The sequence below is a fragment of the Paramormyrops kingsleyae genome, chromosome 1 (assembly GCF_048594095.1).
Source record: "Paramormyrops kingsleyae isolate MSU_618 chromosome 1, PKINGS_0.4, whole genome shotgun sequence".
NCBI classification, from domain to species: Eukaryota; Metazoa; Chordata; class Actinopteri; order Osteoglossiformes; family Mormyridae; genus Paramormyrops; species Paramormyrops kingsleyae.
In genome coordinates this window covers 66699405-66717486 of record NC_132797.1, presented here as the reverse complement: position 1 = coordinate 66717486, position 18082 = coordinate 66699405, and the positions used below count along the sequence as shown (strand labels likewise).

Genomic DNA, 18082 nt, shown 5'->3' with positions numbered 1-18082 from the left:
GTCAAAAAAAAAGGTTGTGGGTTTGAACTGCGCCAGTCTTATTTTGGGTTGATGTCTGACTATGCAGGTTAGCAGATCGTGCCTCTGATCAGAACGTCACTAGTTCAAGTTCCATGGCTGGCAGAGTGATGTTGGGCTCCTGAACAGACCATTAATATATCCAGGGATTTTATGTGATGCTGCTCTTTAATTCTCACTTGTATGTCATGTTAGACGAAAGCATCTGTTACATAAAAAATGTAAACTCAATGTTTGTACTCAGTTTGCTTAAGCTGCCCCAACTGTCCAGAGATGTTTTTTTTTTTGACCTGGTATTGCGACATTACCCTTAGCGTACATGTGGCTGGCTTGTGATGCCCTGGTGCCCAGTCCAGGCCGTTCCCTGCCCTGCCAAACGCTCGTTCCTCATACCAGTGCCACACTGCAGAGGAGATCTGCAATGGATGAGCAGTTAATCAAAACAAAAGCAACAGGAGACGGACACACCCACAAGCACGACAATAGAAATGACTGGGGCTCTGTGAATTATGTGGTCCCTGTCTCTAAATTTCATATTGCATTCTCTAAGGAGCATGCAAACTGTGGAAAATATCCAACAATACTTTGTTTTTTTTTTTTAAATTTCTTTAGAGAGAGTTTGTGTGTGTGTGTGTGTGTGTGTGTGTGTGTGTGTGTTATTTTTTGTTTTCGTGTATTTTCTGTGTATTGTAAACGCATGGATAAATATGTATATTGCACCCATATGGTCAGCAGTTTTACTGAGAACATTAAAGTTTTATCTAAACTACACTTTATAAACTGCACTCACAACTTAATCTGTTAATTAGGTTTTTGTTCCCCCTTTGCTCACCGTTGGTATCACTTTTTATCAGACTCAGCGATTTGGCATGAAAATGGAGTTTAGCTGACAGGTCCTGTATTGGTTTGTTAGAGGTTTGTCTTCTGATTCGCATAAAACCAGTTTAAGTGTAAATAGGGTTCGCCGCCACATCAGCCTTGGAAAAATAGTAATTCCGTATTCAGCGCATTCAAAAAAGAACCCCCCCCCCCGACACCCACACCCACCCCCAGGGTGTATGAACAGCCGCAATGATAGCAAGAGAAGGTTTCTCAATTATAACTCCTACATTTTATTCTTGAGACGGGCCCCAGGTAACTCAAACAGGATCAAAAGGCCCGGAACGAGCTCTGCAGTTCCCTTTCCTGTCAAGCCGTTTTAGAGCTTTCTGATTACAATTTGCCCTTATTTGACACTGAAGGGGAACAGGAGATAAGGGGAGAGGTATTTTCCTCAGCGCTCGTATCGCATCACAGGGCGTCAGCTGGAGTCCTTACGTCAAAACAGCTGTAAGAAAACACGAGTTTGTTTTGTTTTTGTAAACCGCATCAAGGGTTAAGTCCAGTGGGGAGACTTTAAGACAACTGAACGCACCTAGCAGGACTATCTGACAGACGCAGAAGATTTCATCACATGTGGGAGAGGAATCCATCCCTCTAAACACATTTAACTGTGTCAACCCTGCTTTTAGTATATTAAACTAGATGTTATTTTTGGTAATATATTCTTTAATGCCTGCGGCAGAAGTCATGACGTTTCTCACTAATAGCTTATATGTGATGCATAAGCACACGCTACACAATACAAAAGAATTCACCAATAACTGAGCTACATTATATCTACGAAGCATCTACATCTGCACATATAATCATCCGGCCCTTCATACTACGCTTTGACAAGCATTAGAGCAATTCTGTTCCAGAATCAAGCTTTAATAACTATTGCCAGTCCGCTATTGAGGGCTCCTTGCGTAGGCTGAGCAGGAGATAGCTTATAAATGTAAATATTAGCTATAACGTGTAACCGTTCCAAGTCTGTAATTACTCACTGTCCCCGATCCGTCGCCAATTTCATTTCGTGCCAAAGGGAACTGTCAGTGTCAAACTGAAGAGTCTTTGGGTGTCACCTTCCTTTAAGAAGGGGGGGGGGGGGAAGGGAAAAGCAGGCGTTTGAAGTTCTGTTGAAACTTTCCAGCCGTGCTTTTTGAAAACACGTTGTTTTCCTCCTCCTTCACCCACTTAAGTGCTAGTAAAGTGAAGCCCTCCGGCATATTATGATAATTTGCATTGGAGAGCGATGGAGGCTGTTCAGAGCTGGCAGAATGATTGAGGCTTGTTTCACGATATCACTTTGTTCCCCGTTGGTGTCTACAGTACCTTCTCTCAGCATTGCATTTTTATATTTTCATTCTCATATTAAATTGGTTTTTTATGATTAATTTCCAAATCACATGGTTCGTTACTCTGTCTACCCTCCCTGGTGTAAATCTGTATCTTGAGTGGAGGGGGGAGGAGGACAATATGGAAAACAGATTTTTTTTTGAGAAAAATATAAATTATTTTCTTTGTTTCTTGGGCAATGGCTTTTGGGCTGTTTCAGGACAAGCATGTAGTTGCTACATTTAGGTGTCTTATGTCGACTTAAAAACAAAAATAGAATATGTTAAATAAAAGACTTTTCTCAAAGACTTCATATGTCTGTTTAAGCAGAAGGAAACCATTGTACATGCTGACTGGAGATCACGAATCAATAGTTGTTAACAGGATAGAGCAACTTTAGCTTTAATTATCTTTAAATTGATTCAAATTTCCTTCAGAATATTCTTCTGGTATTGATTTGGCCCAAATTATAAAAACAGTGGCTTTTAACCAGTGTTATTTAAACTGCATATATCTATCCTTAAGAAAGCCCCTCTGTATAAAAAGTCTTTCAGTCTAAGCAAGTCTTTCAATCTTTTTTATATGCATTTTCTAAGTCTGTTCATGAAAAAGCTTTTCACAACGTTATTTAGTATCGCACCAAAAAGCTCAGACAATAAAGCTTACCCTTATGTTGTAATAGGACTTTCTAGACTCTTCTACGCACTCACTTATGTACACAGCATTAAATATTTACATAATGTTGTTCAGGCAATTTGGTGCCTACCGATGCTGTACTTATACCTTCTAACATCTCATTCTGAAGGAAATCACATTTCTTTAGCTGTCTTCATCTGTTTATGTTCCAGCGTGTCAGACATTTTGTCTTATGATGTGCTTCTTATTTTGTTAATGGAATTGACTCCAGAATGAACTAGAATCTTGTCAAAGCATTTGCTTCCTGCTAAAAATGTCTTTGTAATCATTGTTTTTAACAAGCACTGATTAGGCTATCTTATATTAAATATTTAGTACAAAATCACGGTCTTTCATAGAGCCTAGTTGTTGTCCGCAGATTGACCAAAGGAGTCTTAACGTACCATATAGGAGTGCTGGGAGACCATTTCTAGGGAAGGACACATTGTCTACAGATGTATCATCTTTCCATTAGCGATTCACATCTAACTAGGACACCAGGTGAACTTAGATCCTATCCTAATAATAGCTTCTCTAAATCAATTAACAACGAGTGGGGTCTAGATAAGCGGTCCCCACCTCTGGCACGGATCATCCATTAACAGTGACCAGCAGAATGCAAATGTGAAAGTGGGAGTGTAATACAGGGGCGTGGCCACAGGGGCACTGGCCCCAACTAAAGGCTGATTGGACTCCAGAGTGGCCCCTCCCCTGTCATTCACCGATTCAAAACATATCATTGGCTAATGATAAGGTTGGCGCCTCTTTATGAATTAAGGCTGCTCTTATGACCCCCACCTTAACAAATCTTAGAATTGCCCTATTGTAAGGTGGTTGGGGAAGTCTGATGGTCTGGTAAGCCTGTTGGATGAAACCTGTTTACCTGCCTAGTTTTTTGACCAGCCCCCTATGTTCCTCCTGACTACCGTGTGTTTAATATTTTATACTAAAGCTTATCAAGATGCCAGGACATACAAGTGAGTTTTGACCTTTTTTGGCCTTCGCTATGGAAATCATCCTATGTAGAAATAGTTCTGACTACTACAGCCTCATCCTCTCACACAGTGTTTTTACATTTATCTGTTACTTGTCCAGATGTGATCATGTAGTGTAAACATAACAAGCAGAAAGTGCCAAAAAAAACAACCAAGATGTGTGAAGAAATGCACCAACCATGGGATGCCAGCTTGTGAACCCCTTGTCACTTGTGAAATGGTGATTTTACCCCCTTTTGTGCAACTGCTTTCTGGCTACTAAACCGATCTGTAAGGCTACATTGTTTTCGGTTAACAATTATATGCTAATATCGGGCTAATCCCTCTTTCGCTGTTTACCCTGAAACATTTTAATTGTTTTAGGAAGTGGTGCGCATATCGTGTTTTCACCAGCAGTTTCTACTTTCTCCATGAAACATTATTATTCATGGGTACATTTGATAAAATGATAAAATAGTGCTGTTATGAATTATTGGCACCCAAAATGTTTCATTTTTCATTTTATTCTATGTAATACAGCTTGTTACTTTTATTTAACTGTCAGCGTGTCCGTGAAAAATAATCCAGACCTATTTAAGAGGGGTTATTAAATACACGTCCATGTGATGTTATTATGCTCCCTTTGTATAAATTGGGCTGTAGCTTTGTATAGGGGGGGGGGGGGGGGTCTCTGTTTCATTTTTGAGCTATTCTTCAGCTGTAGAATTAACCATATTTCCTGATGTCATTATTTCAAAAATTTCTTTTCTGTTCATACAAAATTATATAGTAATACCGACAAAGAATTGATCACGGTTCACCCTGAGACCCTGAGATACAGAGCTGCTGTGTTGCTCCTTTTTAAAATATGTTTAGCTGGATGGTGGTTCAGTGAGTACCAGTGTTGCCTGATATCTCTGGGACTGAAATCCCACCTATGCTCTGTGTGTGTGTGTGTGTGTGTGTGTGTGCGTTTCCCCACAATGTGATAAAAAAAATTTTTACCTTGTAGGGATATTTTTTGGTCCCCGCAAAGATAACATCTATTTTATTAAAATCGGTTAATGCAATCAAAAAGCTAAAATACCTAATCTCTTGTATTTTGTTTGGTTACTTAGAGTTAGGGCTGCGTGTGGGGTTAAGTTGGCATGGTTGACATTAGGGTTATGTCCACAGAAAGTAATGGAGAGTCCCCATAATGACATAAATACATGGACTGTGTGTGTGTGTGAGTATGTGTGTGTGCGTGTTAACTAATTGGTGTCTTCCATGGAGTATGACTGGGTGTATGTGCCCTGTGACAGACTGGCATCCCATCGAGGGTGTAACCCAGCCTTGTGCCCTGTGACAGACTGGCATCCCATCCAGGGTGTAACCCAGCCTTGTGCCCTGTGACAGACTGGCATCCCATCCAGGGTGTAACCCAGCCTTGTGCCCTGTGACTGACTGGCATCCCATCCAGGGTGTAACCCAGCCTTGTGCCCTGTGACAGACTGGCATCCCATCCAGGGTGTAACCCAGCCTTGTGCCCTGTGACAGACTGGCAACAATCCAGACCAATCCAAACTCTTGACCAGGATGAGTGGTTAGAGGATGAATGAATGATGGATGAAAAGCTCACACGGAAAATTCTGTCATCTAGAAGTAATCCTGTATTATGACAGCAAATTTGCCTGCAAATTGCCTTCGTAGCTGCAACGTGATCTTGTATTATTGAGAAGTTCACAAAGCCCTGCTTGAGATACTGCTGCAGTCGCAAATGGCCGCTAATCAGTGTTTGGTTGCTATGTGAATTTCTTGCCAAGATAACTACCATTGATAACAGTTATGCCCCATATCCTACAGGCATGTGGGTTCAGTTGATGTTACAGCAGGACAATACCCAGTGGAATATGTTCCAAAATGTGTAAAATTGGTCCTGCTGAGATGTAAATGCTGGATACAATAATTTACTACATATTTGGTTAAAGGTAGCTGAGTGAAATGCAGATTATGCTTATCCATATTTTTTCTGTTGTTTATCCAGCCTGTTTCATGATGAAGTAGACCTAAATCACAATTCATGTCAGATTTTCCAGTCTGATACTTTTCTTGATATTCATAAGCCCAAGTGCACTAACTGATAAGCCGCTTTTATTTTTTTAGATATTAAAACCATTAATGTTATTTGCACTAAATATCACTGCTCCTCCTATCAGTTCTGAATTGCACCTTTGATTGAACATGATTTGAATCTTGAGATTAATTAAATCAGTATTTTGTAAAATTTAATTAACGTCTTAGTGTCAAGACATGTGGGATGAAGGTGTTTGGCAAAATAGCAAGGGGTTTATTGAACTGAATAAACAAGGACTGGAAACTAAAAGGAATGTGAGGGATCAATAACGGGAGGACTGGAACAAGGAAGGGCCCAGGCAACAGGAAGGATCGACGTCTTTAACTGGACTGGGACTGACGAGACAGACGGGCAACAAGGCGTGATTCATCAGGGCTACATTAGTGAGGACCCAGCATGGTCATGTGGACATGATGGACAGAGTGTAAAAGTCCCCCTGAAGCATACCATCTGGGCACGAAGGAAGAACAGGGGGAAGGACTAGTGGGACCACACGCCAGGGCAGACACACGGGGTCAGGGACAGGCGGGACACTGGACAGGACAGGGTTCACGAAACTGACACCACATAAGACCAGATGGGCAGAGCCACCAGACAGAACAGGACAGGACAGGATACTCAGCACAACAAGGGGCATGAAACATTCAGGGGCTGCACTGGGGACCGAAAGGACAACAGGAAAAGCCAACAAACCAAACCACACAGATGACACAGACTAAACACGACACAGGATCAGCCAACAGGGACAACAGACAAGGGATTAAAGGGACCAGGGAGCAGAAGAGACAGAGACAGGCAGAACAGGGCAGACAAGAAGGGGAGAAATAGAGACAGGAACAGAAACACCAGAGGGGTTAATAAGGGACAAAGGCAGGACAGGGAATTGGGCAGGGGCCATTGCATGATCGGAGGGAAGGGGGTACATTTGACCCTGTAGAGCTGGGCCGTGACCCTGTGACAGAGACCCTCTGGGACCGCAGGGCCAGCAGAGCCGGAGGGCGCTGAGGGGCCAGAAGGGCTGGAGCAAGAGGGCACCCCAGGTCCATTCCTCCGGCACTCAGCCGGAGAGCTGCTTGGGTGGGTAACCTCAGGTAAACGGGAGTCTGGGCAACTGCCACAGATACTGTAGTGTGCCCCTGTCTCCCCCTCCTGGAGATGGAGACTCAGCCAGCCACTCTTTGGGGCCCCAGCCAACACTGCTGATGATGCCGGAGCTGACGGGACGGCAGGAGATGAGGTAGGAGCTGACGGGGCACCTGGAAGTGAACAGGACACAGCCAAGGTACCTGAAGGCAAACAGGGTGCAGCTACGGCACTTGGAGGCAAGCAGGGCAGAGCTGGGACACCTGGCAAGACCCCTGGAGTTCTCTGTGGGACAGCACAGCTGCTGCGAGACCGGATGCAGGTTATGTGGCCCCTCTTGGGCTGGGAGCCTGAAGTGTGACCTCTGGGGCCATAGTGGTGACATGCTATGGATGCGCAGCAGAGACGGGGACATGCTATGGATGCGCAGCAGAGACGGGGACATGCTATGGATGCGCAGCAGAGACGGGGACATGCTATGGATGCGCAGCAGAGACGGGGACATGCTATGGATGCGCAGTAGAGATGGGGACATGCTATGGATGCGCAGCAGAGACGGGGACATGCTATGGATGCGCAGTAGAGACGGGGACATGCTATGGATGCGCAGTAGAGACGGGGACATGCTATGGATGCGCAGTAGAGACCGGCCAGCAGGTGTGGCTTTTAGGAAAAGCTAAACGCTTTCATAAAGCATTTTGAAGATAATAGCTAGTGCCACCACTCAAACCACGCATTTGCATGGGGCCACTGGGGTTCACTACACTAAACTGAGGAAATGCTGAAGCAACATGTACTGCTAGCCAGCCAACATGCTATTTATATTGTTTATTATAATTTTTTAATTCACTCGCTAGCTATTTATTTAGTTTTTGAAACATCGGGGGGGGCATGATAGGTGGCCTCAAAGTACCTTTTTGGGTGGGGTCCCTGAAACAATAAACCCATCTCTGGGTCTGACCCGATGCTAGTTTTATTGTGATTTTGCATAACGTGAGGTTTTATGGGAGTACAGTACATCTGCCGCATTATAGCCAAAATGCCCGTGAATTCTGTCCTTCATTAAAATTGTACCATGGCCTCACAAGGTAAGAGACTGGATCCACATGTAAGTTTGTATTTCTTTTTAACAATACTGGTTTGCATTTTACTATTTTAGAAATATAAATATTTCGAAAAATTGCCATCCACTATCAAAATAGTTATGCAGAAATGCCATACAGGTGCTTTTATGTACCACAATTAAGACAAAAATTAATGAAGTGTCTTGCTCCTACTCTTTGTATTTGAAGACCTGTCAAGTTCTCAGCATTATTTTCATTGCTATGTCTTCTTTAAATCCGTGTTTCTTTCATTGGACGCCAGCGCTGAAGAGTTGCCATCTGGAAGCAATTGTGTCCTTCGTCACTGTCTGCTCATTTGAATAAAACTGTAAAAGAAGATATTATGGCCTTCGGAGGAAACAATTGCCTACCTTACAATTCACCCGCACACCTTATTCTTCCCTGCCGAGGAGCATAAACAATGAGAATTTCCTCCAGCAAGGAGTTACAGTTTATAGCACGAGGAACCAATTCATTTTCATCTAAATTGCAGTTTAAATGTTTACAGGAATCCTCTTTTTCTGTTTTGTTCTATAAGATAAATGGGTGACCAGGTTACATGTTGGTTTAATTCACCTGTTTCTTGTTTTGTTACTACATGCAAAGGCCTTGTTTTTGTCTCTCATGCCAGAAAAAGTAACAGACACCAGCATCCTCCCTGCTAACCTATATTAGCCTAAGGGTATATACTCTATATTAGCCTAAGGGTATATACTCTATATTAGCCTAAGGGTATATACTCTATATTAGCCTAAGGGTATATACTCTATATTAGCCTAAGGGTATATACTCTATATTAGCCTAAGGGTATATGCTCTATATTAGCCTAAGGGTATATACTCTATATTAGCCTAAGGGTATATACTGTACTCACACTAGGCCAACCATACCATGCCTGAGCACGTCTGACCCCCCAAAGTCCAGTTCGTTTGACTCGTGTGGTCGCTCCGTGCTGTACTGTCTCTTTTGCCTATGGCAGAGGTGCAGTGGAAATTTAGGCTGACGAGAGTATCCAGGAACAACTGGATGCAACACACATTCTGGTAAAATACGGGACTGTCCTCTTATATGTGCAGCAAGATTCAATGAAAGTCACTGTGTTGCATACTTGATAAATCTATAAGAGGACTGTATGTCATCGCGCCCAAGACGACTCCAAATAGGCCGCAAAATAAGGACATTAATCATGAACTGCATTGTGCTGTGTGGTAGCGCTTTTCTTCCTAGGTTTTCTTCAACACAAAAAGTCACATGATGTTGATGAAAGCGGGCTTGGAACATAAGCACCATGTGAGCGCAGTCCAATGGGGGAATGAGGGGGGGGGCAATCATGCTCAGGTACGGTACAAGGCAACCAGGCCAAGTGTGAGTACGCCCTAACATCCCTCCCTGGAGAGATACAATGTCTTTACCCTTGTACTCTGTCTATGAGTAACTCCCTTCGTGTCTGTGAGCTTTTACATTGTACATGTGAGGCAGGTGGACCCTGCACACATACATACTCCAAAGGGTGGTGTGGCTCAGTGGGCTCGGCGCCCATCATCAGAAGATTGCTGGATCAAGCCCTGGCCTTGGCAGAACAGTCACATGTCCTTGGGCCCCTGAGCAAGAACCTTAACCCTCCCCCCCCAGCTCCAGGGGTGCTGCACGTTGGCTGATCCTGCACGTTGGCTCATCCTGCACGTTGGCTCATCCTGCACGTTGGCTCATCCTGCACTGTGACCCCCCCAAGCTATGGGGAGCAGCATGGGGCATCTTCCAAACAAAACAATTCATCGATCAGAAAATGCAACATTAGGAACTTCCAGTGAGTACCAGGGTAGTAGAGGTAGTCCAGGAACAGATGGGGCTCAGCCTTCCTGTAGCCTCATATTATGGATTTAAAGCCAGTTACCATAGTGATTCCTATGTTACATGGATCCTTTACATACCCCATCTGTGGAACACTGCCAGTATGGAAGGTGTAACTTCTGACTTTGCATTGAGAGGTCCAAAAAGAAATCCTCTTCAATTAATTGAACGAGTACTTTAAAATGCATACAGGCAAGCTAAAATCAGTAATCAGCTGATCCATCTTCTACGGTGAAATGTCAAAAGTTAATTCATACTCTTTGGTTAAATTACTTTTTCCACGTTAAAAATGAATGAAACTGCTGACTCTTCTCGGCCGAGTCTGAACTTAAGATGTTAGCAATGGTCGCTACTTTAGCGCTTAATTAAAATGTATGATTCCCCGATATAATAATTAAAATTGGCCTTTTCACCGTGACCTGTTTGATATTTCAGCAAATAGTGGCTCAGCTAAATGTGGTAGATTTACCCTGGAGGCCAAGAATTGTTGGTCCTGTTAACGGACATATTGCCCGGCTGTGCAGGCACTTTTGGACCTCTTGAGTGAGCCAAAATTACTAGAAAGGAATTCTGGAATCTCAGTCCTCATATAATAGCCGCTCCCAGTGTTGAGAACTCGGTTCGTCTGGGTCCATCAGGGACTAGCCGTCAAAACCACTCAAGTGGTGAATTCAGCACCTAATCGTACCCAAGGCCTCTCTCAGCTTGTCCCGGCTCTTGTATTCTGCTGGCGGAGGAACAAGCCTGAAATGATTTCAGGTGTTTGGCCCATTTCTCCTTGAGCAGCTGTGGATGTTTGAGTGCCTGGCGCTGATTGGAGTGTCCTTCTTGGTACCGGCAGTGACTGTCTGCTCTCGGTGGCGGAGGAGTCTCCGGCTGGCCGAGGATGAGTGGATGTCTAAGTGAAAAGCTATCCAACACCTCTGAAGAATGATCTAACAGAGGGTTTCATTTAGAGGACCACTAGACAACTCCAAGTATTTGCTCATCTCTGGCTTTTCGTGAGGTTAATGTAGGGGGTGAGAAGCATGTAGACCTTCGGAAGTTGTTTTTGTCCCCCACATATTATGGGGTGGGGGGACATATGTGGCTCACTAGGTTAGGACTCAATGCCTGTAGTCAGAAATTCACCAGTTAAAATCTCAGAGCTTGCAAACCGATTCTGCTCCTGAGCAAGACCCTTAACCCCCAGTTGCACCAGAGACACCAGCTGATGCTGTGCTGTGATCCCCAAGCCTGCTCTCACCTTTATATGTGTCAGACAAAGACCAAGATAGACAAGTGAAAAATGGAGACAAATATAGTGTCACTGTATAGGTTGTGGCACGGACACACAGAATGGACATCCGTGTTCAAGCCATCCTTCAGCTTTCTCTGAGACTCACTTGGTCCAGACAGGGTCATCCAGGTTTACCTACTCAAGGCATAGATCAGAGCTGGTGACCAAGCACTGTGGAGATTTTGTTATACCTATCTGTGATTTTTTTTTTCCAAGTTATAAATCAAATTCTAGCACTATTACAATCGTACTCAGACGCGATACGAGGCAGGCCAAGTGTGAATATGCCCTTAAATGGAAATATTTCATGCAAAGAAATTGTAGACTGTCACTCTTAGCGAGAGTGTGATGCTTTCAAGGAAGAGTGTTAAAATGACACCTCTCCTGTGTAATGGGATCTCACCTTGTGTTTCTCTGTATCTTTAGGAAGCTTTTTAGCAAGGTAAATGAAAGTCACCATTGAATTAATTAAATGCAGATCACAAGGGTGCCACGTGCTAAACGAAAACAGCCTTGTAAAATATGTCATAACAATAAAGGTGAGTAGCTCAATAATAATTATCCTGATTGGAAATATAAGCCCCTAAATAAGAACACCTGGCTATCCAATGTCTACCCAGAGGCAATTTTGTGGATCGGAGTTAATGCAACCTGAACGCTTTAATAAACAGGATGTGTATGCATACAGTTGCTCTTGTAGACGGCAAAGTGTAATTAATGTTATTTGGTATGTTTATTCTGTCAGGCACCCATATATTTAATGTTGTTAATGCCCTTGTGCATTTTTGGGTATTAGATGATGATTTTAAACATGGTGGTTGGGCATGTGGAGATACTGTATAGTGATTTTTCTCTTGTGACAGTGGCAGTTGTTATGTTAAGCGCAGCTATTCCTAACCCCATATGTAATTAAAAAAAAAAAAAATCAACCAGCTGTTTAGTTTTAAACCAAGATGTATGCACTGGTCAAACTAGGCACTAAATCCCCAAAACCTGGCAAAGAAAGGGCGCCCTTTTATCAGCGAACTAATCTGCTTCACTGCACTTTAGTGCTATGAAAGGTCAGACCGAGTGATTTATGGCTGCACTTCGAACTCATCTACTGTTTGAATATAAATACAGCTGGAAGTGCGATTAGTTGTCGTTACGCATGTTAAAGACCTTGACACTTTTGGTGCATGTCAACAGTCATGCAACAGACTGGATCACATGCGACACGCCCAACAAGATGATCAGAAGATGTCGTTCAGCATTCTGCGCTTTGCCCCACCTGCCACAGATCATTTCAGCAACTTGCTGGGGGCAACATGGCGCCCTCTGCATTTTAATGGGTTGTATCACTTCTAACCTTCCCATCTCTCATAATGCCTTCCAAGATATTGAACAGCCAGCGGAGGAATGGAAGATTCACTCAGGAGGTTTTCGAATCATTAAGTCTACAGCGTTAATCATTTACTTTAAATCAGGCAAATATTTGGGGCCATATTTACAAAGCGATAACATCAGTACAACACTGCAAACTGCTTATTTTTCTGACAAATGAAAGATCAATGTACATTTATGGATAAAAGTATTGTTTTGCTGTTTTATTGAGTCATCGAAGCCACATGGCCTCTGCTTCTGTTGTTTTTTTTGTTTTTTTTTAATATTAGGCTTTTTCCTTTTTATTCTAGCAGTGCTTTGTGTGGCTATTGAAAGTCAATGTTTTCTGTTTGAAATTCCAAAAATAGTGCAGTAAAAATCGTGCATTTGTAACTCAGTGAGTTCGACTCTATGGTAGAGTCTTGAAAAATTGTATCTCGATCTCTGACGCATTTCTCTGCTGCACCTTTTCGAATTTCTGTGAAAAGGCTTCATGTTTTTTTGAGTTTTACATTTAGTTCTAATTTTTTCCCTGGTGTGTGGTTTGAGTTTGTGCTTAGCTTGCTGACGGTAAGCGTGGTGTTACTGCACTGGGAAAACGTAGGTTTTAGTTAGTGAAGAGGCAGACTCTTCAATACCTAGAATTCATTATGGTAAAGGTGGGACAGTAGGTGATGTTCTAATTGTAGTCATATGCATGTTACCCATCAGAGGACAAATGTCTCCCAACCAGGACCAGTAGTAAGTGGCTTTGTGGCTATCAGCAGATACTCTGCCAGACTGGATTTATTAGGCAAAATTCAAGCAGCTTTATTCCTTAATTTGTAATACAACTGCTCCAACCTGACATACTGTTCCTCTTGTTAATTATTTCCTCAGCTTATATCTTAATCCCCCACTGTGTACTGCACAGCATTACAATTGCCCTGATTGTTGGAAAAGCTGTGGACATGGAGAGCAATAGCTCGAGCTGAAAAATCTTTTTTTCCAATTATAAGAGAAACATTTTCCTGGCTGACGAAGATGGTCGTGCGCAGATGGATGGCGGGGATGAGTGGCAAGGGTTCAAGGAACTCTTTGCAACTGGCAATTACCCTAGTCTGGGCAAGCAGGGAGAAACAATCAAAAGATCAAGCAGTCTCTTCGAAGACACGTAACTACAGTACAGGCAGAGGACGTCTCACAGAAGCAACATCCTTTTTTTTTGCTGTACTATTTTTATGAGTCTCTTGTTTGTATTATTAATTTGTAAAAAATTCAGGGCAAATACAAGTAATTCCATCAATGAAATAACTGATGCATCAATGTTAAAAGATGATCTTTTTCATTTCTGATGACTGATTTTTGACATGAAAGAATTACCCAACAGTACATTTTAGGAACAGCTACCTTTAAAATGTTCAATTTCATTTTAATTTAATTTCTTCCACTTTTGTGTGGATTATGAGGCATGTGCACTGAGCTGATGGTTTGTTTGCAGAATAAATGTAACTAAAAGCATCTGGAAAGAAGAGAAGCTGCCATTCAGGATTATAATCAAAATCCTTTATTTATTCTTATCACTTGGGGATAATGGCAATCAGTTAAATGCCTTATACTTATATGTTTTCAATCCTGCCCTTGCACCCCCCCCCCCCTCCTGCCCCCACCCCAAGCTCCTGTCCCTCCAATGATGGCTTATAGCTGAAATTTTAATTAGAGATGACTGAGCTGTCAATATAATTCTGTCCACGATTCAACCTCTCCTAACGTTTCTGAATTATTTTTGAACATATTGTCTGTGTGTGTGTGTGTGTGTGTGTTTCTACTGATAAAAGGCTTAACGCAGCTGCTTGTGATGCATAAGAAGACATCAGGAACTGGTTACACGCTGTGTCATTCATGCAATGGCAAATTTATCAGGGTGCGACATCTGTAACCTGGTAAGAATCGGTAAATATCTCCCTCACTGAAATCATGGTAGCAGCCATTTATTTCCATCCAATCAAAAGCCTCTAAATACCACAAGCCCAGAGAATCAATAAAAGATGCTTCATTAAAATGTACATCTTTAGACCCGCATTTTTTTTTCCATTAGCAAGAATCAGACAAAATATTCTAAAAGGACCAGAAAAATGAAGTGAAGTTTTCCCATAATATCCACAGGGCATAAAACGTGATCCACAGCCATGTCTCAGAGAGCCTCTGAAATGTGTGTCCAGATGTGGTCATTCTACTACAAAAATATTGATATTCAAAGCTTTAGAGTAAAACCTATGAAAGACAGCAATTAGGCTTATCCTGAGCCTCAAAGAAATCACAATCGTGGAGACAGGAGGTCAGTAAAAGATGGTGGAAGTATAGACCTGACTGAAGTGTTCGTTGATTTCCCTTTTTAAAAATTTAAAGCGTAGCGTTCTCCAGCCACCGAAGTCCTGCAGACTGAAACCTGATGACAGTATGTATTAAACTCCCAATCTAAAGAGATTCCGTGGAGTTACAAATGCATGGATTTGCAAGTGATTATCTTGGGATCAACCAGAATAAAACTTAAGATGGTTTTGGTTTAGGTTAAAGGTAATCCTGAAAATCGTTTCACTACATGGTCTGCCTTCATTTTTAGACTTTTCTAATGTTCTGGGAGTCTTTCCAGGGAATAAGACTATCAAATTAAGAGCTGATGATCTACTTAAAACAAAACAAAATAAAATTGACAGACAGGGTAAAGCTATAAATTACCCTAAAAGCTTAAAAAATGTGAGGAGAACACCTCTTTTGTGGGTAATTTAAGCAAACGGCACAAAATCCTTATTATCAAGGATAATATTCTGTCATTTCCTACACACATTACGAGGAGTTTCTTCCCATTCCTAACATAAGTGATTGGAAGATGGATAGATGGATGATGGATGATGATGTGGCTCGGACCAGCATCTATCTAATTTTCTATTTTTTTATGACAGAAATTCCAAGGCAGCCTCTTAAAGAAAATGTGCAGATTCAAGAAATGATAAGAGATTTGGGACATATAGAGAAGTGAGGAGATGTGCCAGATGCAGAAGGATGGCTGACTGACCAGGGAAGAGATGAAGCTCAGGTGAGGAACTGCAAACAGTGGAGAACCTCACGACGGGGTAGGTGGACTGGAACCAGCCGGGCATCGGGGGGGGGGGGGGGGGTTGCCCCAGCCTGGACCCAGAGGGGGAGGTAGTATGGGGCATCTGGTTGAAGCAATTTTGTCCATGGAATTATGCGAGGGATGTGCAAGATCGAATTGTATGAAAGAGAGTTAAAAAGAGAGAGAGAGTGAGAGAGAGAGAGAGGGAGGAGAAATGTGAAAAGAAGGCAGCAGGCGGATGGGGGGGGGGGTTGTGTGGGCAGACTCATTGTGAGACAGCGGGCTGGGATAAGTGGGGAATCATTCCCGTCAGCCAATAGGTTTAAAGAGAGCAGCAGATGTCATTAGGCGGGGGAGCACCACCTCCTCCAGCCGGAGCATCCCACTCCGTGAAAAGAGAGCAAAGAGCGGCGCTCCAGCACACGGCTGCTGCCTCCGGTGCCGGTCCCTCCGTCCCCCTCATCACTACAGCGGGAGCAACGGCAGCAGCAGCGGTGCAGGTGAGTCCCTCACCACTGCGACTCTCTCAGGTTCTACAGGCAGGAGATGGATCTTCTTCTGCTTTTATTGCCTTTTATTTCTTTGCTGTGCTTGACAGACAGTAAGAGTGTGGGTGGGGTGTGAATGGGTGGGCGAATCAGCAGGGTGTGGGAGAGACCTGAAGTTTCAGGCGACCCGAACTCGCCGGGATGCCCACGCTCTGCGGGGATGGCTGCTGTCGCGTGAGGGCTGTGTGCCGGAGGTAACTGGGAGCTGGGATTGCTGGAAGTTCTGAGGTCCGGGACTGTGGGATGGGAAGGTGGCCAGTACAACTGTACGGTCCAGTTATAGGGTCTGCTGCTTTTGAATTGCAGGCGTGGAGTCGATTTATCTGACGGAATTCACTTCTCAGGACCTGTCTCATATTCATTCCTGTGCATGTTTCTGTGTTAAAGTACACATATGAGTATTTATTCTGCATTATGAAGCTAGGAGTACACAGATGAGTATTTATTCTGTATTATGAAGCCAGGAGTACACATATGAGTATTTATTCTGCATTATGAAGCCAGGAGTACACATATGAGTATTTAGTCTGTATTATGAAGCCAGGAGTACACAGATGAGTATTTATTCTGCATTATGAAGCAAGGAGTACACAGATGAGTATTTATTCTGCATTATGAAGCAAGGAGTACACAGATGAGTATTTAGTCTGTATTATGAAGCCAGGAATAAACAGATGACTATTTAGTCTGTTTTATGAAACCAGGAATACACAGATGAGTATTTAATCTGTATTATGAAGCCCGGAGCAGAAAGATGAGTATTTAGTCTCTATTGTGAAGCCAGGAGTACACAGATGAGTATTTAGTCTCTATTGTGAAGCCAGGAGTACACAGATGAGTATTTAGTCTCTATTGTGAAGCCAGGAGTACACAGATGAGTATTTAGTCTCTATTGTGAAGCCAGGAGTACACAGATGAGGTTATGTTTGTGTTATGAAGCCAGTACACTAATGAGTGTTTTTTTCTGTACTATGAAGCCAGATGCCCCTAGCAAGACAGGAATCTAGATTGCAATGTAACATTTTTGCCAAAAGTGTAAATTCAGGTTTCTGCTGTACATTGAGTGATTTTCCGCCCAAAGCTTTAGTCAGCATCGCGGTCTGTTGAACTGGGTATCTCGTCACATGCCAAACTGCAAGCCTCTTGTGCTCTACCGCTATGGTGGGAGGAATGATCAAGTTATCACCCAGTTTGACTACATCATACTTGACAAGAAAGTACATAAGAACTAGTCGAATGTGAACCTCCCTGTATACATGTGTTGTTAACCCTCGGTCGACTGTCATTGAGAACAAATGAGGTAAAAGCCAAATAGTGATATCAAACTGTAAATGCTGAGTATGATATTTGGGTCCCAAGAAATGTGGTCTATGTCTCAAATATTAGCATTCCGTAAATGTTTGTAGATGTTTTCTCCTGTTTGTAGCCGAACTAGTCATCTGAACTTGGTCTTCTCTTGGTATTCTCTGTTCTGGGGTAAGGGAACACACAGTAAAAGTGTGTCACAAGTAACATTTTTGTTCCTGAAGACTGCAACCCATTGAAAACCTTTTGGTGTTCGCTTATTGATGCTGGTTCATTGATCTTTTTATTTTTATCTCCCCACAAGCTTGTCTTTTTTTTTCCTTTGGGAATCCACTCGTAAGACAAACCCCCAGGTCAAATGCAGTACGGTGAAAACTTTGTGCCAGAGTGAGGAGCTGTTCTGTTTTCTAATGCTCTAGTTTTTGCTGTGTATCGTGCCTGTTTCCGGCCTTACGAAACAGGTAATACAGAT

At 42.8% G+C, this 18082-nt stretch overlaps 1 protein-coding gene across 6 annotated transcripts in view; it reads left to right on the top strand.

Annotated features, from left to right (window-relative positions):
• The window catches only part of thsd7ba (thrombospondin, type I, domain containing 7Ba), a 166676-nt gene that overhangs the window by 9987 nt on the left and 138607 nt on the right, over window positions 1–18082 (top strand). For 3 of the 6 annotated variants that reach the window (XM_072718076.1, XM_072718077.1, XM_023822130.2), the window contains exons 2-3: window positions 15603–15736; window positions 16078–16257. The gene's annotated coding sequence lies outside the window, so the exon portion shown is untranslated. Of the gene's footprint in view, window positions 1–15602; window positions 15774–16070; window positions 16258–18082 lie in introns of all 6 variants that reach the window. The other 3 variants (XM_072718075.1, XM_072718071.1, XM_072718079.1) reach the window with 3 other exon arrangements.